At 44.6% G+C, this 27,450-nt stretch overlaps 1 pseudogene; it reads left to right on the forward strand.

Annotated features, from left to right (window-relative positions):
* The first annotated feature begins 285 nt into the window (after positions 1-285).
* Positions 286-27,450, forward strand: part of LOC128113664 (60S ribosomal protein L35-like) — a 54,209-nt pseudogene continuing 27,044 nt past the window's right edge.

Consider the following 27,450-nt stretch of genomic DNA (forward strand, 5'->3'; position numbering starts at 1 on the left):
GTCCTTTTCTGTTATAGGTGGAGTGACGAGGATGACAGTGTCACTGGTAGTCATCATGTTTGAACTGACTGGAGGTCTGGAGTACATTGTGCCCCTGATGGCAGCTGCTGTCACCAGTGGGTGGCTGATGCCTTTGGGAAAGAAGGGATTTATGAAGCCCACATCCATCTGAATGGGTACCCATTTCTCGATGTGAAGGATGAATTCACCCACCGTACTCTGGCCACTAATGTGATGCGGCCCCGGAGGGGAGAACCACCATTGTTAGTGCTCACCCAGGACAGCATGACTGTGGAGGACGTGGAGACACTCATCAAAGAGACAGACTACAATGGCTTTCCTGTGGTGGTCTCCAGAGACTCGGAGCGCCTCATCGGCTTTGCCCAGAGACGAGAGCTGATATTGGCTATAAGTGAGTACAGACATGGAGGCTCTCATCTTTCCCTCAGAGGCTAATGGTAGCTTTTGTGACCCTAGAATCAGCACATGGGTCCCAGGGAGTTCATTAAGTCAAGGGCTTCTTGACAAGCCCTTAATATGTCACTCAAGTCTAAATGGTCAGTCCTAAACCTGTGCTCATATGGGCAACACTAATTGGAGTCAATACATTATGTGTGCATTCATATATACATGCATATATGTAATAACTATAGAAGAAGAGAACACAGAATTTAGAGGAGGATATGGCAGGGAAACATAGGAGGAGCTGAAGGGAGAGGAGGGGTGGAAACGATGTAAATCCAGTACACTTCTGTTAAATTCTCAAAACAAAATTTATGTTTTAAAGAAAAATATTTTAAAAAGCCAAAGGCTTTCTAGCTTTGATTTAAGCATATTTGTCGCCTGGCAGCGGTGAGTTCGAGGCCAGCCTGGGCTACAGAGTGAGTTCCAGGACAGCCAGGGCTACACAGAGAAACCCTGTCTCAAAACATAAAAAAGACACAAATTCTGATTGAACTGGCCCACTGGGGGCTGAGACTCTATATTCCTTCTGAGCTTCCCAGGCATGCCAGTGTTTGTTTCTGCCTCCAACTCACATTATGAAGAGCCAAGGTTTAAAGGTTTAAACTCAAGCCCTGGGGTAGATATTCCTGGTTAGAAAGTGGTTACTGTGGATACAGGCAGACATTGGGGGGGGGGTCTATTCCTGCTAGGAGGCAGTTTATTGTTGTTGTTGTTGTTATTATTATTATTGTTATTATTATTTTGGTTTTTCAAGACAGGGTTTCTCTGTGTAGCCCTGGTTGTCCTGGAACTCACTTTGTAGATCAGGCTGGTCTCAAACTCTTAGTGATCCCCCTGCCTCTGCCTCCTGAGTGCTGGGACTAAAGGCATGTGTCACCACCGCCCGGCTTTACTGCTGCATTTTTAAAGGAATTGTTGACTAAAGCTGAAAGGAAGGAATGCTGTGAGAATAGTTGAACAGCATGGCTTATGTCCAAAGTGGACTTTCAGGTAGCGTAGTCAGCCCACTGAAGTGGGGAGTTCAGCACTGCACAAGTCTTTGCTTCAGTCTCTGCCATGATTTCAATCCAACCAGTTAGGGGCCCTCGTGGGTGAGCAGGCAGCATCACTAGAAATGAGTTTGGTTCAACTGAAAATCTGGAATGTAGACTATCATGGCCTGTGCACTGATCCACACAGAGCTCAGAAACCTAGGGATTCATACAATGTGAACACATAACACAGTTCCTCCTGCTCAAACCTTTGTGACTCTCAGACATTGAGACACCCCTTTCTCTGGACATGGACCCCAAAGTATAAGTGACAGAGATATACAAGTAGCTCATATCCAGACCTTACAGTATAGCAGCTCAGGCCTTCAGAGGTTTATATTTGGAAAACATTCTCAAATATCTTAGAGTCAAATTTTGAACAAAATTCCAGAAATCAGCAACCTCACATTTTCAGTGGAGAGGCAAAACTCACATAAAAAACGTGAAATTCAAAAGTTTCATCCTGAATGCAGAATGAAAATATCTGATGTCCTTAGAACTTGAGATACAGTTTACAGTTTCAGAATTCACATGCTCAGCACAGACTTTCAATGAGCTCAGATTCAAATATTAGAATGCAGATTCTGAAAATTTCGAATTTCATGCCCTGAACACAAATCACCAGTTTACCCAAGACTCGGACCTCTGGACTGACCTTGAAAGATTTAGGAGGCAGAGGCCACAGTCATGTGTATCCCACACTTACATTGTGCAATGCATGCATTTGAAAGGCCAGAGAATCCACACTCTGAATGTTAACTTCCAAACACCTCAGACAAAAGACATGTGACAAAGGCCCCAAAGAATTCACTTACTTAACAAAGACCCAGGAACAAATATGGGATTTAGATCCCCTAAAAATTCAAAGACCACACACTCTGAACCCAGGCCATCTAATCCTTAGGATTAAAACGTTGGAATAGAAACTGAAAACTTTGGCGGTATTATTCTGGAATGAAGGCCCCCAAATAACTCAGACTGAATCCTTGGAACATAGATCCTGTTTAAAAAAAAAAAAAAGTAGAGAGACCTCACACAACGAATGTAGACCCCTCCAAACATGCAAACCTTCAACATTTGGGAACGTACTTCCATAGATTTCAGAAATCTTTCACCATGAGCAAAGACCCCTTAATGCCTCAAAGGACTCAGACACTGAGACTCAAATATTATGAATGCAAACTCACAGTGACTTTAATTTCAAACCTTACCGTGCAAAATTTGAAGACTTCAGAGACCCTGTACTGTGCACACAGATCACTAAATGCATCAGAGTTCATTTTAAACCCTTGGGTCCCAGACCATTGTGAGTCCAAAGACTTTGTAGCCTGAAGTTAGATCTCCAGCTCCCCAAGGATCAAACTTCAGAATAGAGACTCTCAAATGATCCAAGACTTCACAGCCTGATTATGGGACCTCAAGTGATTCCAGTGGCATCTTTAGGACACAAATTGTCTATTGTTTCATAGACCTGACACCCTGAAGACAGATCCCCCAAATATCTCACATTTAAAACTTGACAGAGCACTCACCTTTTCCTTATCACCTGTTTTTCCCTTCTATTGATTTCCTTTCTAGTTTTTTAGGCTGTATCCACATTTGTGCTCTGTAGAATGTGAAGGTTTTTACATTTCAAACTGTGATAAGATATTGATTAAAAGTATAAATTGAAAAACTTTTGGTTACCTATTATTTAGTTACATGTCATTTCTAGCTCAATCACTAAAATGATATGTAAAGATGTGCTCCGAATCAAAGCAGAGGAGGACTGGAAAGCAGAGGGAACTTATGGAGGAGGGGGAGGAGAGCAAGTGAGGATAATGGCAGCAGCAGCAGCAAGGACAAAAGATGTGAGCCCAACTGGTGACAGACACGTTTCAAAAGAATGCTTTAAACAACCCCAAACAAAGCAGAAAAGGAATGAAAAACAGAAGAAACAAACAGAAAACAAATATTAAAATGGTATCCTAAATGTGTCAATGATAAATTTGAATGGTCCAAGCATTCCAATTAAAACAGCTTATCAGAACCAATTTCAAACCATAAACTAATTATATGCTATCAGTAAGTACAGTCAGCCTGTCTTATCTGTGGGTTCCGTACTTGATTCAACCACCGTGAACTGAAAAATATTTTGGGGAAAAGCAGCATGTCTTGAGCATGTACTGTAATGTTTCTTATCAGCATCCACCAACAATGCAGTGTAATTACTGATTGTGTAGTGCTTGCCATGCGTTACACACCCCAAGTTATCTAGAGATGAGTTAAATTCTATGGAGGATATGTGCAGGTTCCATGCAGATGCTGCACTACTTCATATAAGAGACTCAAGAGTCCTGGTGGAGTTGTTTTAGAAAGAATCCCTTCTGGATATCCAAAGACAACAGTATAATGATATAGGTAGAATAAAAATAAGAGCCTCTATAAGGAACAAGAAATGGAGCGTATAAGATAACCAGTTCAGCATGAGACACAGGGCTCTGGAAAAAGCCACATTTACATACTTGCGAGAAAAATACTCGGCAAACTGCAAATGAATTCTGTAACTTTCTGTGTGTGCCTGGGGAGTGTGTGTTTGACTTTGGCCATACTTGGGATGGAACTCAGTGTTTTGTGCGTGCTTGTGTTCACTCTGCCACCGAACTATGCATCCAGCCTGACAAAATGCAAATAACTTACTTTTCGAAAACCATCAATGAAATCAATTTCTGGGAAAAACATCTGAAATATGTTTCAGCTAGAGAGAGATACAGTACCTGAGGATTTGATTGTCTTAGATAGCTATCTCTCAATGCCCTATGAGCCAGTGAAGAAAACTAAGGTTGGAATTTTTCATAAATAGTCCAAGGACTGAGTTCAGTCTAGTGTGAGTGTGAAGTCCTGGGGTCCACAGACATTGCAGTCACCTACAGTTTACAGGCTTGTCCTCTAGAAAAGCCTCCAGGCACTGCCAGGAAGAGTCCTAAGAAAATAGAAACTGCCACTGTTGACACTCTACGGAGACCAGTCGTCAGTCGCCCCAACAAAGCCAAAGTCTTAACTCTGAGGCGGAAAATCGTCAAGATGTATTGGCTGAGGTCTTTGGTAGCAACCCACTGTCGCTGGGAGGAAAGATGGAGGCCACCACATCTATCCAGACTCACCTTCCCTGCAACAGAATTCTTGCGGTCTCATGTTGGTCCTTCCTTAAAAAAGGTAGAGGAACTGGGGCAGTGGTTGTCGCACGCCTTTAATCCTAGCACTGGGGAGGCAGAGCCAGGATTCTCTGTGAGTTCGAGGCCAGCCTGGGCTACAGAGTGAGTTCCAGGAAAGGCGCAAAGCTACACAGAGAAACCCTGTCTCGAAAAACAAACAAACCAAAACCAAAAAAAAAAAAAAAAAAAAAAAAAAGAGGTAGGGGATGTCCTAGTTTGCTTTCTGTTTGCTGTGATACAATACTGGCTGTTGTATTTTTTAAATGACGGGAAGGAGTCACACCATATAACAGGGCCCACATGGGAGGTTTATTGAGGGGAGAGGAGAGAAGGGGCAGAGAAAGGGACAGAGACTGGTCCCCAGGACTAGTGCAAAGGAGGAGAACGAGAAAGGGACGGGAGGTGGGCAAGGCCCATCTTTTGTAAGGAAACATAGCGAATGTGCCCAGGAGGTGCTCCTAGTGGCTGCAGCTGAGGTATATCCTGTCAGGACCCTAAGGGCAGGCCAGCACAGGTGCCTAAATGCTAACACTGGCCTAAAGCAACTTGGGGAGGAAAGGGTTATTTCATATTACAGGTTATGGTTCATCATTGAGGGAAACCAAGGCAGAGGCCATTTGCAGAGGAATGCTGTTTACTGGCTTGCTCATCTAGCTTTCTTATATATCCCAGGCTCACATGCCTAAGAATGGTAACACCCACAGTGGACTGGACCCTCCCACATCAATCAACAATCAAGAAAATGCCCTACAGATGTACCCATAAGCCAATCTGATGGAGGCAATTTCTCGGTTGAGGTTCCCTCTTCCCAGGTATGTCAAATTGATAACCAAGATGAGCCATCACAGGGCATGTGGGTCTGATGGAGTTTGGCAATAGAACCTGTTTTCCTCTTGCCAGTTCCTTGGAGGAACTTTTCTGGATTTTCTGTGTGAGCCTAGTGGTACCCAGAGGAAGAACTCTGTAAGTAGGTAAGGGCCTCCTATGACTGAGTAGTCTAGGAGTTACACATTCTCATGCTATCCCAAACTTGGTGTCTTAGTCAGGATTTCTATTGCTGTGATGAACCATCATAATTAAAAGCAAATTGGGAAGGAAAGGGTTTATTTGGCTTACACTTCCACATCACACTTCATCATGGAAGGAAGTCAGGACAGAAACTCAAATGAGGAGGAAACCTGGAGGCAGGAGCTGATGCAGAGGCCATGGAGCAGTGCTGCTTGCTGACTTGGTCCTCATGGCTTGCTCAGACTGCTTTCATTTAGAATCTAGGACCACCAGCCCAAGGGTGGTGTAAGGATTTGGTCCTTATTTACGTCCTTTAATTACGTCATCAGCCTTCGCCGGCTTCCCAGCCTAAAAAAGCGGTTGAGCCCTCTGTGGGCTCTCCCTGTCCCCTCTCCTTTGCGCTCCTTCCCCCCGTCAGTCCCCCTCTCTCCCTCCCCCCCCCTTGTCTCTCTCTCTCTCTCTCTGTCTTTCTCTGTCTCTCCCCCCCCAATAAAGTTCTAAAAAGGTAACCATGGCTATGATTCTTTCAATCAGCACGCTCCTCCGCAGGCATGGCCACCGTGGGCGGTGACCAGCCACGAGGGGCAGCTCGGTGGCATAACCAACAGGTGGCACCACCCATAATGAGCTGGGCACTCCCACATCAGTCACTAATTAGGAAATGTCCTACAGCCAAATCTTCTGGAGGCATTTTCTCAGCTGAGGCTCCCTCCTCTCTGATGACTCTAGCCTGTGTCAAGTTGACACAAAACTATCCAACACATGGTGTGCAGGAATTAATACAACATTTCTTGTTTAGTCTTTAAAACATTTTTATTACATTTACTTATTTATTTGTGCGGGAAGATGATGGGGCTGAGATGGGAGCCAGGACATGGGGTTGTGAGGGGGGTGGGAAATTAAAGATGTGCAGAACCATTGACAGATGCGATATACTTTATTCATTCCAGGCCAGAGCGTGTGCCCATACAGAATCACACAAAAGTGGCTTCTTGCCAGAACTATTTACATAATGAATTACTTAACAGTCACACTTATTGCTTTCTCATGGGTCCCTGGATATCTGGTACAGGCCATCTTAGCTAAGTCATTCCAGATATCCACACTGGCATGAAGTTGTCTAAACCTTTACCAGGCCCTTAGCTCTTTATTCCCATTGTTCCACCCCTTTTAGACAGGAGGTGCTTTATTCAAATGCCCGCATAGGGAACAACAACATATAGATAATAAGTAAGTCGTGCTTCCTAAGGGTAGGATGGTGCACTTCAGGCTAGTGGAGATGCTACCCTATTATCATTCTAGGGAGTCCCAATCCACGCCAGATTGTCTGCACCCCATTGTCTACTTCTTGAAAAGCAGCTGTTGCATGTCTTTGGTTATCGTATATCGTATATATATCTTAGTGTGTAGCACAGTACATATATATATATATATCTTAGTGTGTAACACAGTACATACATATACATATATATGTGTGTGTGTGTATATCTTAGTGTGTAACACAGTACATACATATACATATATGTGTGTGTGTATATCTTAGTGTGTAATACAGTACATACATATACATATATGTGTGTGTGTGTGTGTATCTTAGTGTGTAACACAGTACATACATATACATATATATGTGTGTGTGTGTGTATATCTTAGTGTGTAACACAGTACATACATATACATATATATGTGTGTGTGTGTATATATCTTAGTGTGTAACACAGTACATACATATACATATATATGTGTGTGTGTATATCTTAGTGTGTAACACAGTACATACATATACATATATATGTGTGTGTGTGTATATCTCAGTGTGTAACACAGTACATACATATACATATGTGTGTGTGTGTGTATATCTTAGTGTGTAACACAGTACATACATATACATATATATGTGTGTGTGTGTGTGTGTGTGTGTGTATCTTATTTGCAGCTGTCAGCAAATCCAGGGAAACTGTCCTGTGACTCCATCTTTTCTCATCTGCATGATCTCATCCATAGAGACGGCCAGAGCCTTACAGATCTGGCTGTGTGCTGGTGCACTCTATTTTACCTTTTCCCTACATCTCCACCCCTTCCCTGGGCAGACACACTGCTAGGGAGTAAAAACCACCCCAGAGTGCAGTTTTGTTGGCATACATGGCATCCAAGTTGTGAGATGGCTAGAGGAGTGTATCGAGAATCCCTGGTCACTTCCCACAGTATAGGGCTGGCCACACACTACACAAAGGTGTGTCAAAGCCTGTGTGGTTGCCTTCTACTTAGTCTGGACAGTGGGGTAAGCAAGCCAAAGGCCTGTACCATGGTGCCAGCATAAACACACAACTCCCAGACCCAGGAAGGGATCCAATGTAATTGACTTGTCATGCCTTGAGGGTGCTTCTCCCCTTCTGATCTGACCAGGTGTCGTTCCTAGTCACCCCCCACTTGAGGAATGCCTGGACACACACTGGACATTGTTCACAGGCATTTCCTGTCTCTTCTTGAGAGAGCCCTAGTCTCCATTGGCATTTACCTCTGTCATGGCCTTGCTTCCTGCATGCCCAGGTTATCACAGCGGTCTCCTCCACCATTGGCTTTTGTATCAACTTCATCATTCCCCAGGTTGAGTAAAGGTTTATGGCCTGCTGCTTGATAGATGGTCACAGACTTCTGTTTTCCTAAACACCAGAGACCCTCTCACAGGTAGTGACCCCACAAGGACCCATGGCCCAATTCCCAATCCTGCAGGTGCCATTTGGGGATCTACAAAGAACCCCCTTATACTCTGTCCAATTATCTATGCACACAAGAAGAGGGGAAGGCTCATTTGTAGTTACTAATAGCACATCTCTTAATTTAGCCCACTGACTGCTTTGGCTGATCTCTGTCTCTATCCAGAGGTCAGTGGACAGCTGGACTGCCACTGCTCTCCATGTGGCCCGTGGTCCCTTGCTGGAGCTATCAGTGTATCAGGCATCGGGGGCCAGAGTAGCCCCTTCTTGGTAAGGACTTGGTTCCATGGGCCCCATGTCCTGGAGACCCATGTCTGGCATTGTTACTTATTCTACTGGTCCCAGGATGTCCTGCAATTCAGCTGTTAGGGGACTACTACTCAGTGCTTGCTCTGGTCTAGGCAGACCACTCATGTAGCTGAAGTAGGAATGTAAGCCATCCATGGAGTGGCTAATCAAGACCTTACCTATCCAGCAGTGGGATGCAGTACACACTAGACTTTACCTCGTCCGGTGATAGACTCCCCAGCCTGCAAGGCTACATAGACCACTGTCAACTGCTTCCCAATAAGGGCGAGGCAGGTCTTGACCTCATGGGTACCTCTTCCCCACATATTGCCAGGAACCCCAACCAAACCTTGTTATGTCAGTGGTCATGTGCACTTCAAATGAATATGGTTGATGATGCTGAAGTGAGAAAAACGTTTGCTAATTCCTTACCTGATTTCAGGCTAAAACAGTTCATCCTGTCCCATAGGCATGCATAGTACTTAGCTCACCTGTGTTGTTCCACTTCTGGAACTACAAGGGTTTCTGTTCCCCTCCCTAATCAAACAGTGATGCCATGGTAACACAGCTATGCCCCCTTTTTGTAAAACGTTCATTCCTGTCATACTTGTCAACAGCCGCCACACCTGTGTCAATGGACATGCCCAACTTGTGGCTTCTACCTTTATAAACCCCCTGCTTTATGGAGTTGGGGCTGCCTCTTTAGATGTATAGTCACAAGAGTGCATGCCCCTGGATGGGTCTGTGCGGCTCAGTAAAAACTCCCAATTCATAAAGTGCTCATCCTGGTCTCCTTCCCTTGGGTGAGAACAACTCAGCTCCAACAATCCTAAGCGTCTGTATTTGGTCAATGGCCCATTTAGCTGCCTCAGTCCAATCCCATGCTCCTCTTCTTTTACACAAGAAATACAAAGGACTCAATGTCCGGGTCAGGTGAGGGGTAAACAATTCTCCAACAACCCCACAATCTCACAAAGGCTTGTAATTGCTTGACTGTCATCTGTTGGGGGTATGGCTTCACTCTGCCAAACAGCCTCTGGTATCGTTTTAGTCTTACCCAACCAGATAATTTCACAGACAAACCCGGCTCCTATACTTTGTAGCTGCTCACTGCCCATTCCTATGATTCCAGAGCTCTCAGCCTCTCAGCCGCCAAACCTGCAAGAGAATCAGGGGCCAGCATAGTATCCTCAGTATAACGATACAATGGGACTGCCTTAGGCCGTTTCCAGGAATCCAAATTCTGAGTCACCAAAGTATGACAAATATGTAGATACCACAGGGGCAAAACAACAGCTGTCCATTGTTGACCTTCTTGTTACCAGCTGGGGGTCTGGACTCGTTTGTTTCCTCTGCCAGTTAAAGAAGTAAAAGGCAGGACAAATCTTGAGCTTGTCAGGTAGCAGCAGTGAATCTCAAACATGGTAAACAGGAAACAGAATCAGCAGTTGAAGAAAGGCTTTTATTAGGGCTGAGGAAACACACACACACACACACACACACACACACACACACACACAGCAGGAACATAGAGAAAAAGATCCTATACCAGGCAGAGGCGGGGGGTGGGGGGTAGGGGTGGGGTGGGGGTGGGGGGAGCTCAGGAAGTTGAAAATCCAGTCCTTCTTTGAGGGTCCAAGTTTTTTAAGCCCCTGAAGAGTTTTCCTACCCTTCCTTTATGGTTAGTCAGTTTGAAGAAAGACAGGATGACTGATTGGCCCACAACCATTGTGTAAACACACACTGATCCGGCCACAAACTTGTTGAGCCAGTCTATACGCAGGGGGCCTATTGGCAGGAGAAAAAGCCTTTGTTTGAAGACCTTTTGTTTCAGATCAGGAGGGTGAGGAAGAAGGCAGCCACTTGTATTTCCTTGCCGTGGCCCCTCTCCCTATCTGTCTATCTGTCTAGCAGGGAGTCTGTCTAACTCTTGGTCCTTCATTCTCGGTGAAATCAGATTGTTCTCGACTCTCCCAGGCAATGACAGCAGAGAAGAAGAATATGACCACCACATACTGGTATTGACCCCAAGTCAAAGTCAATTGCTCCGTGAGGTTCATGATGGATGGCACCCGAGCATGCATGGATAGAGTCACTTCATTTAGTTCTTTGTAGTTCACAATCATTCTCCACCATCTACTCACACCGACCACATCGGGGGAGCTGTAGGAGTTGCATGCTGCCAATGTTATATCAGCTGCTTCTGATTACAAAGTCGTCTGAGGAATCTCGTCACGCTCCCAGGTAGCCAATATGTCTGGACCCAGACTACTCTTCTGGGGGTTGGTAGCACTTGTGGGCCTTGCACCACTGGCGTAATAGTCCTTACAGTTTTGGTGGCTTGGGGAGTTACTAGCCCTTAAAAGATGCCCACCTCCAGGATCTATTTAGCTACTGGAGAAACATACCTTACTATGACTGGAGGCTCAAACAGCTGGTATCCAAAGTCATAGACACTGGCTTAACCTTAAATGCATGGCAGCCATATCTGTCTATGTATGTGGCCAGTCCAGGAGCCTATAGGCTCAAGTACTCAGCTCTAATGTTAGCAAGGACCACTGCTTTCTGCACATTGCTGGAGGTGGGCGGTAATGACAATGAATAGTCAATTTCACATTATGCCTCTGGTCTTCTAGACTCTTAAACTTCGTCTTACTTCTAAACGGAGCTGTTGAGGCTCAACAGAGGTAACTCTCATACACCCCAGTTGTACCTCTCTCCAAGGCTGATATTTGTGAGTTCCCTCAAATGTAGTTGGTAGTGGAGGCAGGGCACTAACTCCCTCAGGTCTGAAGTATGGAGGTAATGGCTAGAAGTCTATTCTCCAGGTCTGGGGGTTTAAAACCTCTGAAGAGTCTTCCTCCCTTAATTTAGGGTTGGTCAGTTTGAAGAAAGCCCTATAGGATGTCCCACAGCTGTTCTGTGACATGTCCTGAGCAGGCCTTGAACTTGTTGAGACAGTCCATCAGCACAGGGGCTGCTGCTGGGAGACAGAAGTCCACAAGGCCTTTGTTTTAAGCTACCAGGCTTTTGTCTCAGGTCAGGAGGGTGAGGAAGGAGCCGGCCATCTTGGAAATTCACCTCCTTTATTCCCTAGGCATGGCCCCTCTCCCTATCTGCCTACCAGGGGGTCTGTCTAAGTCCTAGTCTCTTACTTCCTTCTCATAAACATGTAATGGTAGTATCCATCTGCTGCTCAGGCCACAATATAGTCCAGCAGCCTTTCCCTCTCACAGACACTTGACAGGCCCCCTATGGAGACAGGTGTGAATCTCTAGCTAACAGCCTTTCAAATGCCGGGTTTCTCACCTGGGGAAGTGAGCATACATTGACTCGGGTATTGGTGACTCCACATCCTACTCCACATCCCCTTCCTTGCTCCCTGCTGGGGAATCAGAGAGTCTGGCTACCACCCCCATCTCAGAAAGGTGTAAGAAACACACCCACTTCTGCCATGTGGGCCCTGATTTCCTTTCTTTAGAGCTCCCAGCATGCTGTCTGCTTCTGATGCTGGGGCCTGGACTCTCCTCAGAGCCCCTCCAAGCTATCTGCCTATCTGTCTATCCATGGCATCAATAAATCTAATAGACTCTGTATTGCCCACAATCCGTTTCAGTCTTCCCTGGGTACCTCCATCAGAGAGCTTTCACTTCTCCCAGCTATTGAAAAGATGCCTCAAGTCAGCTGACATAGCACAAGGTCATTTAACATACATTGAAAGTTAGCCTTTGAATTCCACATGCAGGCACCAAAGCGTGCACATGCACACCTCTGCGCGCCTACATATGCTGCACACATATTAAAATGAAAAAGGGGTGGGTATGATTAAAATACACTGTATACAGGTATAAAAATCCCCCAAATAAATAGAAAACATATTTGAAAATTAAAATAAGAAAGACACCTGGAATAATCAGAAACAACTAAATGTTCACCAGAAGAGAGCTGGCTGAATAAATTATGGCCTATCAACACGATAGGATCATAATGTCACTCTCTGGGGATGGTGATACATCCTGTAGTCATGTCTGTGCAGCTCTGGCAGTGGTTCCCACATTTGCCCCCTGGGGACTCTGGAGAGTCTTCACAGAGTCTACTTCCAGCCTTGGCACTGTTCTATTTCAGACTGGGCACAATTTCCTGTCCCAATCTTTTTTTTTAAGGATCTTTATATGTATCTCAGACTAACCTGGTGCTTATTAACCACCCTGGGTTGGCTGAACTTGTGATCCACCTGTCTTAACCTCTCAAGTGCTAAGATTACAGGTGTGTGCCACCACACCTGGCAGTCCTCATTCTTAATATGAATTCTGACCCAGTAAATGGAGAAGCAGAGTGTTTGCTAGAATAATGTAGGAGAAGGGTGGGTGGGAGGAATACCTTGTGACACTTTGTGCTGAATGCAACGATAACAAGACAGTGAGACTGGACATTGGGGATTGAATTACTTGTAAGAAGCAGATAGCGTGTCATAAAAGTGGCATCGATCATCATCACGACGATATAAATAAGGCTTGGAAACACTCAAGCTTGCTTTGTGCTGATGCGGCCTGAGCATCAATGAGGTTACCCAGGAGGGCTCCTATATTTAGGCAAATGGGAGTTTCTTTTGTATTTCATCCGGCTCTCCCACAGAAAGGGCCTCATTTCCCCCTGTAACTCCTGTGCAGTATCATGGAGAAACGTGATCTTACACAGAGAACAGGGCTGCTGCTGCCAAAAGACAGGCACTGTCGGAAAGGGGTGGCTGGGGGGGGGAGGGGGCAAGACAGGAAATGAGTAAGAACCCATGAGAGCACTTTGACCTCAGGAGACACACAAGGCTGAGATTACCTGCCGGGATATTAAAAGTGATTATCCCTGGTGGGTAAAATCTAGGCAGGACAATTGGACTTGTCTCTGTCTGGGCTCTGCATCTTATCCGTGCAAGGCAGGAGGAGAGGGAAAATTGTCTGGCAATTTTACTTCTGCTACAGGAAATCCTGTTTTACTCACAAAGAATGTGAACTTCTTTAAGGGTAACCTACAGAGACCGGGGTAGCCCTGGAAATGCAGAGCCAGAAATGTTTTTCTTGAGAGGTCAAGTGTGTGGGATGAACAGGCAGAGCAAACACCCCGCTTCCTTTGTTTGCCAAAAGCCTGAAAAGTGGGCTGCTGTCCCCTACCCCCACCTCCTATACCACTACTCCTTTGTGACAATGCAGGACCGGACTGCCTGTAGAGCTCTTTGCAAGGCACCGGATGTAGTGACACCTACAACCCCAAGGTTGTCCTTCATCCACTGGCTCATCCTTGGAGAACCAAAGGGCTGTAGAACCAAGAAACACATTGGCTGCCGAACAGAGCATGCTTGCTGGCTCTCTGCCGCTCCCTATTTGACAGACAGCCACATCTTTTCATGCAGTGCCAGCCACATTCCTGAGACATGATGTCAAGGTCTGAGTAAATGGATTTAGCTGTATTGAGCATCTGGGCACCGGGGCCGCATTTAACTCTGACAAATTGGCTATTTATGCCACCAGTGGTCCCTTCATTGACCTTAACAACACGGTCTGCATGTTCCAGTATGATTCTACCCATGGCAAGTTATAAGGCATAGTTAAGGCTGAGAAAACAGGAAGCTTGCCGTGAATGGGGCCAACATCAAATGCGTGATGATGGTGCTCAATATGTTGTGGCACTGGTTTCTGCAGGAATGTTGGGAAAATGGGGGTTCACTGGAAGGGCAGAGCTAAAAGACAAATTATCTCTGCCCCTTCTGATGTCTCTGTATTTATGATGGGCATGAACCATTAGCAATACACAAAAGTCTCATCAATGCCTTCTGTACCACAAACTTAAGCACTCTTCCAAACTTAGGCCATGGTATCAGAGAAGGACTTCTAGTCACAATTCCTGCCGTAATTGCCACCCAGAAGATCATGGATGATTCCTCAGGGAAACTGTGGCGTGGTGATCCTGTAGCTGCTTAGAAATTAACCCCCCTGTTCACTAGTGCTGTTATGGCTGTTGACACGGCCATTCCTGATCTCAATGGAAAGCTACTGGTATGATTGGCTGTGTGCCCTCTTTTAATGTGTAAATTATTAATCTGATTTGCTGCTTGAGAAAGCTGTCAAATATGAGGCTATCAAGAAGTTGGTGAAACTGGCATGAGATGATAGCCTAATGGGCATCCTAGGTTACATTGAGGACCAGATTGCCTCTTGTGACTTGAAGAACGACATGAGGCATACATGGTGGCATACACCTTTAATCTTAACACTCAGGAGGTAGAGGTAGGCGGACCTCTGTAAGTTTGAGGCCAGCCTAGCCTATATAGTGAGTTCCAAGACTATAAAGAGACCCTGACTCAAAAACAAAACAAAGCAAACAAAAAATCAAAACAACACAACGACAACAAAAAAAAAAAACTCTAAAAAAATCAAATCAAAAAAAGAAAGAAAAGAAGAAATGGAGAGGGGGTTGGGACCAAAACCAATAAAAGAAGAATCCAGCTGTGAATTTATTCTTGTTTGTAGAGTCTCTTTCTAAAAAGCTCATTCTCGAGAGTCACGTGCCCAACCTGGCTTTAAGAGGAATAGAGCTGTTTACAAAAACAGTTTCTTTTAATCTCCAGCTCACGAGTTATTTTGGAAATATGAAAGGAAAAGTTCATATTCAGAAATTGGCTGTAGAAAAAAAAACTCTCTGGTTTCAGTGTGAAGCATGTGGGGTCTAAAGGAAAGAAAGCTGGGCAAGAATCTACCAATTGGATTCAAGCTGTGATTGTATTTTTTTTTTACATTAAAAAAATTTAGCTTCCAAAGTGGCAGGTTTCCTTATGATGTTTCTGTGGTTACTTAGGTTGGGTCGATGGGTTCCCACTGCCTCCTCTCCCTCAGCTCCCAGTTCCCCTTCTCTACTTAAACACTGAACCTCCTCTATTCTCCTCCCTGCATGTTCTAGCATGTTCCCCACTCCTCTCCATTAAGGCCTCTTTTGTCTCCTCTCGTCTCTTCCCAATATTATATTTCCTTTGGCAGATGCTCATTTTCTCTGAAAAAACTTGAGGAGCCAATCTACATCTGAATCAGGGTGCTTGTGCGGCATGAAGGACTTCCTTGTTAATAATGGTCGAAGACTGAATTCCATGAACGAGACAGTGAGCAAAGAGACATTCCAACAAATATCTGGGCATGAATGCTATCATCCTGGAAATAGTGGCCATGTCTTTCCTGTCATGACTACTAAGAAATATCCCAGAGGATATTAGAATGGCTTCCAAGTTATTAGTCCTTGCAGTTACCTCCTTTCTTAGACTATTTTCTATGTAGGAAGAACAATTTCTTTTTATTTATTTTTTAACTTTCTTTTTATTTATTTGGTGTGTCTTTTACATCATGTATCTTGATCCCATTCATTTCCCCATCCCTTTGCATTTGCCCTCTGCCCCTGTACTCCCTCCCCAATAAAATTTAAGAGGAAAAAAAGGAAAAAAAGAGAAAAACAAACAAAAAATTTTAAAGGGAAAAATTAAAAATCCCATCATGGAAGCTGCAGTGTGACACAGTGAGTCACTCAGTAAACCCTTTTGTCCATATATCTTTACTTGCAAGTGTTCATTGCAAAGAGTCGTTGATCTGGTTCAAGACCTTTCGTTTTTTACTACACTATCAATGCTGGACCCTCACTGGGACTCTCCTCTTGGATATCCTGTTGTTGCCTGGTGTTGTGGAAATTCTGCAGCTTTGGGTCTGTGGGTTTGCAGGACAGAGCCCCAGCAGATCACAGATGAGGTGGATGTTGGGGTGGGCCAACTCATAACTCTGATTCTGGGCCTGGGCAGCTGCAGGGTTGGTCAGCCCTCCAGTTCTCCCCTGTCCTCACCAGGTGAGCTCTCCAGCATTGCTCCAGCTAATTCACCTCTTGCAGCCATGAGTGAAGGATGGGGCCATTTCTCCCGCTTTCATGCCCTTAGGGTCTGCTCTCCCACATCTACATCATCAGGGCCAGCTCTACTGTGTTGTCCAGGAGAGTACAGCTGCAGCTGTTGGGAGGCAGGGACAGCCCTCCTGCTCTTATGACCCCAAGGCCAGTTCCTCCACCTGTCTCAGGTGCTGATGGTATCTCTTCTCCACCCATCCCACCACATGTCAGCTCTCCCTTGCTCACAGTATCAGGGGTTGGTTACCCTCACCTCAGACCACTGACCACGGGGCCAGCTCTGCTCTACTGCCTAGCTGAGGAGCAGGGCCCAATTTCCTGATTGCTGCAGCTGGTAAGGGGGCAGGTCAGCTCTCCAGTCTGTTGCAGATGACGCTACTTGCTGTACACAGGTGAGGATAGCCAGGTCATATTCCAGAACTGTAAATGAGGCCCAAAGGCCAGTGTGGTCTTGCTCACATCTGACATCAGGAAACCATTCTAATTGGAAAAGGTATGCTATAGAACAGTGTATAGAATTTATTTGTGTGTGTTGTAAGATAAATATATAAAATATGCTTACATATTTAAAAAATTTATGAAAGAACATGACAGGAATTAAGTGATTTCACTAGTTCTGGTGGGATGGTGGGCAGGGAAGAGAAGGGACTTTTTCCTAATTATTATCATTTGAAAAATTTACCGTGAATACACGTTTCTTTTATAATAAAAACCTTTAGGCAAAAATATAGATGAGAAATATGTAATCGTGTGCCATATAATGATGTTTCAGTCAACAGACCATTTATGATGGTGGTCCTATAAGATTGTGATGAGGCTGAAAAAATTCTTCTTGCCAAATGATGACAGAGCAATTGTAAGCCAGTAACACAATACAGTACTCACATGTGTGTGGTATGCAGTGCTAAAAATAGGTAATGGTTGAACTACACAGGTCTCTCCGTATCTCGGTTTGCATATATGAAATAATAGCTAACCCACAGGATCACGGTGATGACTGAATGACTCATGCCTTCAAGTCTTCAGAGCAGTGCCTGGCACACAGTCAGTGCTCACTTGGAAAAATAATGGTCTGGACTAGGCAGAAGGCAGGCTGGTTTGACGTGATAATCTCTTTCGCCACCTTGTGGTAGGTGAGCACAAGTCAGGAAGCAACACGTGCTAATACAGACTCAAGCTTCCTAGAAGTTTGGACCTTAGTTGGATAGATGAATTGGGACTTGGAGAGTTGAGAATGTAAGGAAATAAAAACGTAAGTAGGGTATCTGGATGAGGCTCAGAGTCCTTTACTTCACGGTCATCTTTGCTCCCAGATGTTCCTGATCCCTAGCCATGATTGTGAAAAAAAAAAAGTAACTCATAGTTGTTTCTTTTTAGGTCCTTCTTTTTGTTGTTGTTGTTGTTTTGATTCTTGAGACAGGGTTTCTCTCTACAGTCCTAGCTGTCCTGGAACTCACTCTGTAGACCAGACTGGCTTCAAACTCACAGAGATCAGACTCCTGAGTGCTGGGATTAAAGGTATGCACCACCACCATCTGGCTTAGGTCCTTCTTTGTTGGCTAGACTTTAGTTTTACACACACACACACACACACACATCCCTTGCTACTTAAGGTAAAACGTGTGTGTGTGTGTGTGTGTGTGTGTGTGTGTGTGTGTGTGTGTGTGTGTTTAAGGTGTGCCTGCCTGGTGCTTGCAGAGGTCAGAAGAGGGCCTTGGATCTTTCCTGGAACTAGAGTTGTGGACAGTTGCGAGCCACTCCATGGGTCCTTGGAATCGAACACACATCCTCTGTAAGAACAAAGTGCTCTTAACTACTGAGGCATCTCTCCAGTCCCAAGAGTGAGTTTCCACAAACAGATGACCTGGGGGCATAGTTCTGAACTCAGACACAGTAGTGTCCATGTGAAGAAGAGGAGGGATCATACATGTTTCTACCACTTAGCCTTCAAACAGATTTCTGATAGGTATTATACACATACACACACACCATCTATCATCTCATCTATCTATCTATCTATCTATCTATCTATCTATCTATCTATCTTGCTACTTAAGGAAACTTAAGCTGGTGTATGCATGCACAGAAATACATGTGAGCAATACACTCAAACACATAAAATAAATCTTAACTTTTCTTTTTAATCCTTACCATCTCTTGGCCATGATCTACCACATCCGTGAGATGTGGCTTCCACCAGGCAGTTGTGCTTACTTGTTTGATCCAAAGTTTCAGTGAAGAGCATCTGATCAGTAGAACCGAGCTAGGGCTAAGCCTCTCCCCTAGGCTAAGCCTGGGTTTCCATCCGAGGGAGGCAGGACCCTTAGTGCAAGGATTTCTGAAAATTCTCAAGGACTGTTTAGAAAAGATTGGATAGGGCAGGGCAGGGCAGGGCATGGCAATGTTCTGATCTGTGCAGGGGAGCACGAGTAATTCAGAGTCCTGTCTTCCTTCCCCAGGTCCTGCTCTTCCAAGAATGGGCTTTAGATATGGCCCAGACACACCTGGGAATCTAGATCTGCCTAAGTTTTGGTCAGATTACCGATAGGTTATTTGCTGGGTGTGCAAGCTGTTAACAAACGGGAGGTTATTTTTGTGGGGGAGGCTTGGGTCTCCACTGGAGCACGGCTCCTGTTGCCTAATTTGCCACTGTATTGCACAGAAGCCAGCTCAGTGCCTCATGAACAAACTGAGCTGGCCACTTGCCTTGGACTTGTAAAATCTTGGCATTTCAGGGTCCTCATCTCAAGAGAGGACTAAGGGATGTTGTTTTGGGGTGTCTTGTTAAATAAGGGAAATCAGAGGCAGCTCCAGTCTCAAAATCAACACTTTGGCCCAGGGCTTCTGTCCCGCTCCCCGTCAGGAAAGGACTCTCCTCCGCATTCAGTGTCTCCATTCTGACTCTCCGGTGCAGCCAGGTGTTTTCCAGGGCCAATTCCGCACTCAGGGCATGTTTCCAGGAGGAAGAAATGAAACATTCCAGCTTGGGCAGCTGCATCTGAAATCCTGTAGGCACTGAACTTTATATCCAGGGGGATGGCTGAGCCTGCAGCCTTGACATTTGAACAAATGTCAATCTCTAGTTCTGCCCATGACTGTTGATAGACCACTAGAGGGGGCCAGTGTGCTTCTGCTTTGGTGGAACAGGGCACTTCCTGTTTGCACCCCGTTCCTGTTCTGGGAAAAAAAAAAATCACTGTTGCTTAGCAACAAGGAAGCCAATCGTGCCTGCACCTCATGTCTCTGTCACTAACCCCAAGTGAGACATGGAACATAGTCTCCTTCAGATATTACCTACTGTAACAGTTTGGAACTTACTAGTTTACTTGAAATGTGGCCTGTGAGCCACATTTTAGGGGACTCAAGGCAGCCTACACATTCAGTGCAATTGCTAGGAGGACTTGTGGGACTTAGTATATCATTGCATTCATAACTAAGGTTTGCTATAGCAAAGGGACATCGAATAAGACCAATGAGGGAAAAAATACTTGGGGTTTGGAGAAGTCTATGCACAAGCTTCTTTATGTATTCTTCCTCTTGTAAGGGGACATACAAATATACCCTTTCTCAGGAATGAAGTACACACTGTGTAGGTGATATTTTTTTACCCAAGAAAGCTTGTTCCTGAGGACTGATTACTAAACACTCACTACCTAACACGCACCAAATTCCGGGCTCCGGAGAAAGCAAGCAGAGAAAGCCTCATGGTTCGTACAACTTGGTTTGGCACATTGAACCACCCTTATGATTTAGAGAACATGTCAAGTGCCCATTTACTTTTGTACTTCTGCTTTAGCAAACTATCCCAAGCACGTGCTTCTAACCCCAGAATCTGGGCAGCTGAGTCAGGAGGACTATGAATCCTGCCTGAACTAAGATACCCTGTCTTTAAAACCCACAAGCCAAACAAAATCTATCTTAACCAAACAAACTAGTCTCAATTACCCCAGCCCGGAGGCTCCAACTCTACAGCTTTATCATCTTAGAGTTCAGTAGGTCAGAAAGGCAACCTTGGGTTAAACTGTAGCTGTTGACAGGGCCATAGTCCTTTCTGAGCTGCTAGGAATCAAGTTCCTGCTTGCTCAGGCTGTTTGGCAGAATCCAACTCTTTTGGGATTATAGGCCAGAAGTCTATTTCCTTGATGTCAATAAACTGAGTGCCATTCCTAGCTTCCAGAGGCCACCACATTCCTTAACTTGTGGCTCCTCCAAATTCAAAACCAGAACAATGAGTTGAGTCCTTCTTGGGTCACATCTCTCTAGCCCCATCTGGGAAAGATTCTCCCACCTTTAGGAGTTCATGGGATTAGATTGGGCCCACCCAGGTGAGCCAGGGTAATTTTTCCATCTCAGATCCTATAACCTTGATTACATCCTCAAAATCCTTTCTGCCAAGGGAAGTAACAGGTTGTGGGGATGGAGATGCAAACAGTAGGGGCCCAAGGCAAGTGCTTTCCAGATTGCCACCCTGAAAGCACACATTTCAAAAGGTAACCATCTTAAGGCTGTTGTCATAACTCTTCTGCATATCCATGCATATGGAAGGAAAGATGGCATCATGAGTGATAAGTGATCTCAGCAGCCACTCTTCTGCTTGTTATGTTCAGCCCATAAAGATGTCTATATATCATATTCCAGTACGACATACACAATCTAACTTTGGGACTGGGCAGGGCTGTCTATTCTTCCTGCAAAATGCAGTTAGGAGCTAAGGTTAAGGAAATGGTTGTCTCATGATTATGAGCACACAGATGGGTAGAAATATAGTCTACTGAAAACTCTTAGTTATGTACCATCAGCAAAATATTTTTGTAATTCTTATCTTCTCTAATATTTCCAAATATAATCTTACTGTTTTATATAGGCTTGGGATTGAGAGAATAGAGGTAATCTGTGGTGTTCCTGGATGGCTAGCATCAGTAATAGTGTGGAAACCGTTGGAAGCCAGAGGCATGTGCTGTGTTCTTAAAGAGTGAGAGTTTGTCTAGAGTCCTCAGCAAAATAATTTAGGGCCCCAAGAAAAACACTACACTGCCTTGATGGTGATTTTCAAATGAAGATCCTACTTATCTTTTGCTAGAACAGCCATGAGTTCCCCTGAGAGAAAAGCACAACATCTAGATAACAGGGCAGCAGCAGAGTGCCTCAGCACACCTCCCGTCAGAACCATTTATTCTAGGGTCAGCCGTCCACTGAGGCAGAGACCAGGTTCTTCCATGTCGGTGGAAGAAAGCCTGGTCACTGCAGTGAACAAAGAAACATGTCAAGACTGAATTTTGAGGGATGAAAATCAGGGCAGATTAAAATTACTAACTCACTGACGTGTGAACTCTCTTCTTATCGCTGTAACACCTTGTGACTCCTAACTTAATGACACTCCGAATTGCAGGGAAGTTTCCCATGACCACTGGAGAAAAAGAAAATAAAAATGCTCGTGGAGCATCGTCTAGCATGGTTAAAAGCTCACCAGGGCAAAATGAGTCGTCTCTTTGAACAACAAGCAGAGAGTAATGTACTGAATGGTGTTTTGTGGGCACAATTTTTAAGGGAGAAGAGATGGAGTGTGGTCTGATTATTAGATCGTTCTGACACCTAAAGACATTTGAGCAGGAGGGAATCCTGGTCTGTGTTTTACTAAGCTGTGTGCCCTATGAAAACGCACTTGCAAATTGCTGCATCATACTCTTCTTGCCTATGGAGTGGAAAAAAATACCCAGAGAACAGTGTTATTGTGAAGAACGAATTAGAAAGTGCATTCTACAGAAATTGATTTTTAAATGAGACATGTTCGTGTGTTATCCCTCTTCCTCCTGCAAATGAATAGCTCTATCAAATAAAGAGAAATTAGGTGAGATTTAGGGTAGTGGGTATATATATATATTTTCAAGAATGTGTGTACGTTACAGTTGCTATAAGAGTATGGTGCTTAATTCTGTATTTGTGTTAAGTATCATTTTCATAGATGTTTGGTATTGTGTGCTAGAAAATAATGGTGGGGATGACGGTGATGACAATTCCGTGGACTTGCGGAGCTGCTCGTCTTCTCGTTTATCTCCTCTGTTGTTGACAAAGCCCTCCTCTTACTCTTGTAAATGAAATGAAGCTATTGCCGGGTCTGCAGTGTTTGGTTGCCATGGTTTGCATTCGTTTCATAAGCTGTTGCTTGGCAATCCCACGCGTCAGCTGGCTTTTTTTCCTCAGCACTCTCGACACACGCTGTCTGAAGTATAATGAGACTGAGGCTGGGCAAGGGAGGACAGCAGTCCCCAGGCACTTTCTGTCTTCCCACACAGCCCTGTTGATTACCATGATGCCTGATAAATGCATTGATAGCAGAGCAATGAAGTGATTACAAATGTGGGATGGGGGGTTTGTATGTTGTTCCGCTCTAATGTTTCCTTTAGTCCTTCACTTAGAACCTTGAGGCACCAGGTCCCACAGTGGTACAAAATATGGAAGAGAAAATCTATTTTAAGCGCCTGTACACAGTAGGTTTTCAGTAGCTCTGACTTGTACTGAGAAGGACAATGGTAGGTGTAGTAGCAAGGACTTCCTTTGTTCGATAGTAAAATCATCTGATGTAGTTTGGATTTGCTTTGGACAGTTGTAACTCACTTTCCACTTTACATAGTGTGAGTGGGCCTACTGTAAATCTGTAGAGCAAAATATAATTTATAAATAAACTATGAGAGCCAAGGGGGAGAATGGGTTTGTTGTGATTAGAAGAAGGTAGCTAGCTATAGATGATGCAAATGGAAAATGTCAATGGGCACAGTAAGTGGCCACTTTTGTTTTTGGTTTTTCAAGACAGGGTTTCTCTGGCTGTCCTGGAACTCGCTTTGTAGACCAGGCACTATAAACTCCAACTCACGGAGCCTACCTCTACTGGGATTAAAGGCTTGTGCCACCACCACACCTGTCTCTCTCTCTTTTTCTTTCAGTAGGTGTCCACTTTTAGGAAGAAAATCATGATTTATATCAGTTGCCTATTTTCATGGTGTAAATATTCCTATGAAGGCCCAGGCCAAGCTATCAATGATATCCTTGAATGGAATGTGGAGTTGGAAAGAGTTGCTTGTGTTAACCTCTTACTTAATAGCCCTTTGGAACCTACCTCAGCACAGGACTAATCCCTTTCCTAGAGGCAGCTTTACTGGATTTTTTCTCATTTGTGGACATTTCCAGAAAGTTCCTGTTTTTATGGCAGTTAGGGGAGAGCCGGTTCTTAGGAATGCTCTTTTGGCTGTCAACTGGAAAGAATGTGGCCAAGGAAATTTCTGTTGTGTAAACCCAGCGTGTTCCTCTACATGCTGGCTCCTGTACTTTTTCTGTCCAGGGATTGGAACTCCATGACCTTTGGGAGCTCCAGAGAAGGTTCAGTGCTTAGGGGTTACTTTGGGGTAGAAGCCTACCTAAGACAATGTCTTTTTCCAAAGCCATCTTCTTCAAATTTTTTTTAAAATTAAATCTGTCCATGTGACCGGCAGTAAGTCCACATGAGTGCAGGTGTCCAGGGAGGCCAGAAGAGAGCATCAGATCCCCCGGAGCTGGATCTTCTAGGGCAGTGGTTCTCAGTCTCCCTAATGCTGTGACCCTTCAATACAGTTCCTCATGGTGTGATGACCCCCAACCATAAAGTTATTTCATTGCTACTTCATAACTGTCATTTTGCTACTGTTATGAATTGTAATGTAAATATTTTGGGAGATAGAGATTTGCCACAGAAGTCTCAAGCCACTGCTATAGGTGATTGTGAGCTGCACAACATGAGACTGGGAAGATCACGTGGGTCCTCTGCAAGAGCAGTACATGTTTCTAACAGCTGCATCATCACTCCAGCCCCCAAGGCTATATTTTAACCTGTTTTAAACAATATTAGTATCTTTGTACTAGACAGAAACACCAGTTTTAAAACAAACCACTTTAAAAATTAGGACTAGAGGGGTAGTTCAGTGATAGAGCACCCTTACTTAGCATACATCTTGCCTAGCATACACAAGAGCTGGGTTTGACCCCCCCCAGCATTGCATTAATTAATTAATAAATTAAGTAGTATGAAATTAAATGTGCCCCTACCCTACAGTTGTTTTAACTACTTTAACTTTAGTGTAGCTGTCTGGTTCTGAAAGCTGGAGTAAAACAGACATGTACATGTAAATTCCCATGCATGGGCTGATCAGTTTCGAGTGTCAGGCAGCGAAGGTGGTGTGGGAGGAGAGGCGCCTTGACCAGCTTTCAGCAAAAACATGTTATACGTATTTCACTTGACCCATAATGTGTGTTTCTTCCCTACATTCTATCTGACAATGTCAAGTTTAATGACTTCTACGGATGGATTCCCCCAAACACAGTGCCTCCCCTCCAAATGAGCTGATAAAATTCTATGATGTTTATGTGGTATGGTACATGTAGCACACAAGAAATCAGATCTAACACAATATTAGCTTTGTGAGAGGACTAAGCCCAATTAACAGAGCTTTTCATTTTGCTTCTTTGTTTTGTTGATGGGAACTTTAGTGCAAAGTTATCAACTTCAATAAAACTAATGATCCCAGTTCTAAGGAGAGTATCCAGTAGTGGGTAGAGCATACAAGTAGAGAGATAGAAGGAAAAGAGGTTGAAATGTCCCAGGAAGAGCAAGTAGAGGGATTTTTGAGGAACTGGGTAAGCTACCTGATGGCAGGGCAGAAGCTAGGGGAGATAAAGGCTGTTTGGGAAATGGTGTGGCTGCTGAAGAAGAGTGTGACCTGCTCACCAGAGATGGGAAAGGAACACTTGGGAGAAGAAATAATGTTTCTGAGGACTTTTTAGGATAAACATCTATCACGCTTTCAGAAACTAGGCAGTTTCAGATCAAGGTTCCAGCAAATCTTGTGTTTGGTCACTTGGTCACTTTCTAGTTTATAGATGGCTTAAAGAACAAACCTGGATTCTTATTCTCCCTGGGCAGATGGAAGATAGATCCATTCGGAATCTTTTTCACGGAGGCAATGTGATGGTCAGTCTTGGTTGTCTGTTTAGCTGGATCTGGAATCAACTAACAGGCAAATCTCTGGGTATGCTTGTGAGTGACTTTCTTTTTTTTATTTTATAATTTAATTTAATTTTACATATCAGCCACAGATTCCCTTGTCCTCCCTCCCACCCCCCCACCCCCTGCCTTCCTCCCAGCCCACCCCCCATTCCCATCTCCTCCAGGGCAAAGACTCCCCTGAGGATTGAGTTCAACCTGGTAGATTCAGTCCAGGCAGGTCCAGTCCCCTCCTCCCAGGCTGAGTCAAGTGTCCCTGTATAAGCCCCAGGTTCCAAACTGCCAGCACATGCACTGAGGACAGGTCCTGGTCCCACTGCCTGGATGCCTCCCAAACAGTTCAAGCTAATCAACTGTCTCACTTATCCAGAGGGCCTGATCCAGTTGGTGACCCCTCAGCCATTGGTTCATAGTTCATGTGTTTCCATTCGTTTGGCTATTTGTCCCTGTGCTTTATCCAACCTTGGTCTCAACAATTCTCACTCATATAAACCCTCCTCATTCTCGCTAATTGGACTCCCAGAGCTCCACCCGGGGCCTAGTCATGGATCTCTGCATCCAGATCCCTCAGTTGTTGGATGGGGTTTCTAGCACGACAATTAGGGTGTTTGGCCATCCCATCACCAGAGTAGGTCAGTTCGGGCTGTCTCTCGACCATTGCCGGCAGTCTGTTGTGTGGGTATCTTTGTGGATTTCTGTGGACCTCTGCAAGGTTCGAGGGAAAGAGAGCTTAGGGGAGCAGGAGATCCCAGCTGGATCAAAAACAGAGAGGGAGAACAAGAAATAAGAGACCATGATAAATGAAGACCACATGAGAATAGGAAGAAGTGAGTGACTTTCTTAATTAGGGTAAGGGAAGCGGAAAGACACCCTTTAAATGTGAGTGGCGCATTCTAGTGGCAGCTTAGATAGGGGGAGGTTGAAGGGGAAGCTTTTGCTTTTCTGCTTGCTTTCCTTTGTGTCTTGCTGGCAAGTTCAACTACTCTATCTGTGAGTTGGTCTACCCTGTGGCTGCCTCTGCTATTGTTGCTGACATCAGAATTCAGCTTCTTTGGCCTTCCAACATGGTCTGAAAATCAATGACTCCCTACGAACACTCAAGGCCTCAGCACCAGATCTGGACTTTGGAGACATCCAGCCTCATTGGACTGGGCAGCTAACCCTTCTCACCTGCAGTATGGGGACTACCATTGCCACCAGAGGACCACCTTGACCACATGGCACAAGCCAGTCTAATACCCCCTTTAATACATCTTCATCCTAACAGTTTTGTTCCTCCCAAGAACCCTGAGAAATAGTCACTAATTCCAGCCAGAAAGTTGTCCTGAGCTAATTAATTACTTCCCAAAGGCTCTACCTTCTAACACCATCACATTAGGAGTAAGAATTTCCACATATGAACAGCAGGGCACAAACACCAATGTCTTTCAAATATTTGAACATTTCTAAAGTCAAAAGGGATGCATACCAATCCCAGTTCCTTCTCCCTTCCCTTCTCCTGCACCCTACTTCTCCCCATCCCACCTCCCATCCACTCCTCAGAGAAGGTAAGGCCTGCCTTGGGGAGTCAACAAAGTAAGGCAGAAACGTTTAATTTTGTTTGTTTTGAACCCTTTAAGCATCTGTGCTTATTTCAATGTTGGTGAAAAGTGGGAGGGCTATTTTTTACACAATGAAATATTAAAACTTCTGAAGACCAGTTTTACATTTGGGGCCAGTATTCAGACCCTAAGAGAATATGTTTCTAATTTATTTTGAAGAAATATTACCTCACACTGCCTCTTGAT

This window comes from Peromyscus californicus, unplaced genomic scaffold (genome assembly GCF_007827085.1).
Source record: "Peromyscus californicus insignis strain IS unplaced genomic scaffold, ASM782708v3 Scaffold_10__1_contigs__length_136768540, whole genome shotgun sequence".
In the NCBI taxonomy this organism is placed as follows: domain Eukaryota; kingdom Metazoa; phylum Chordata; class Mammalia; order Rodentia; family Cricetidae; genus Peromyscus; species Peromyscus californicus.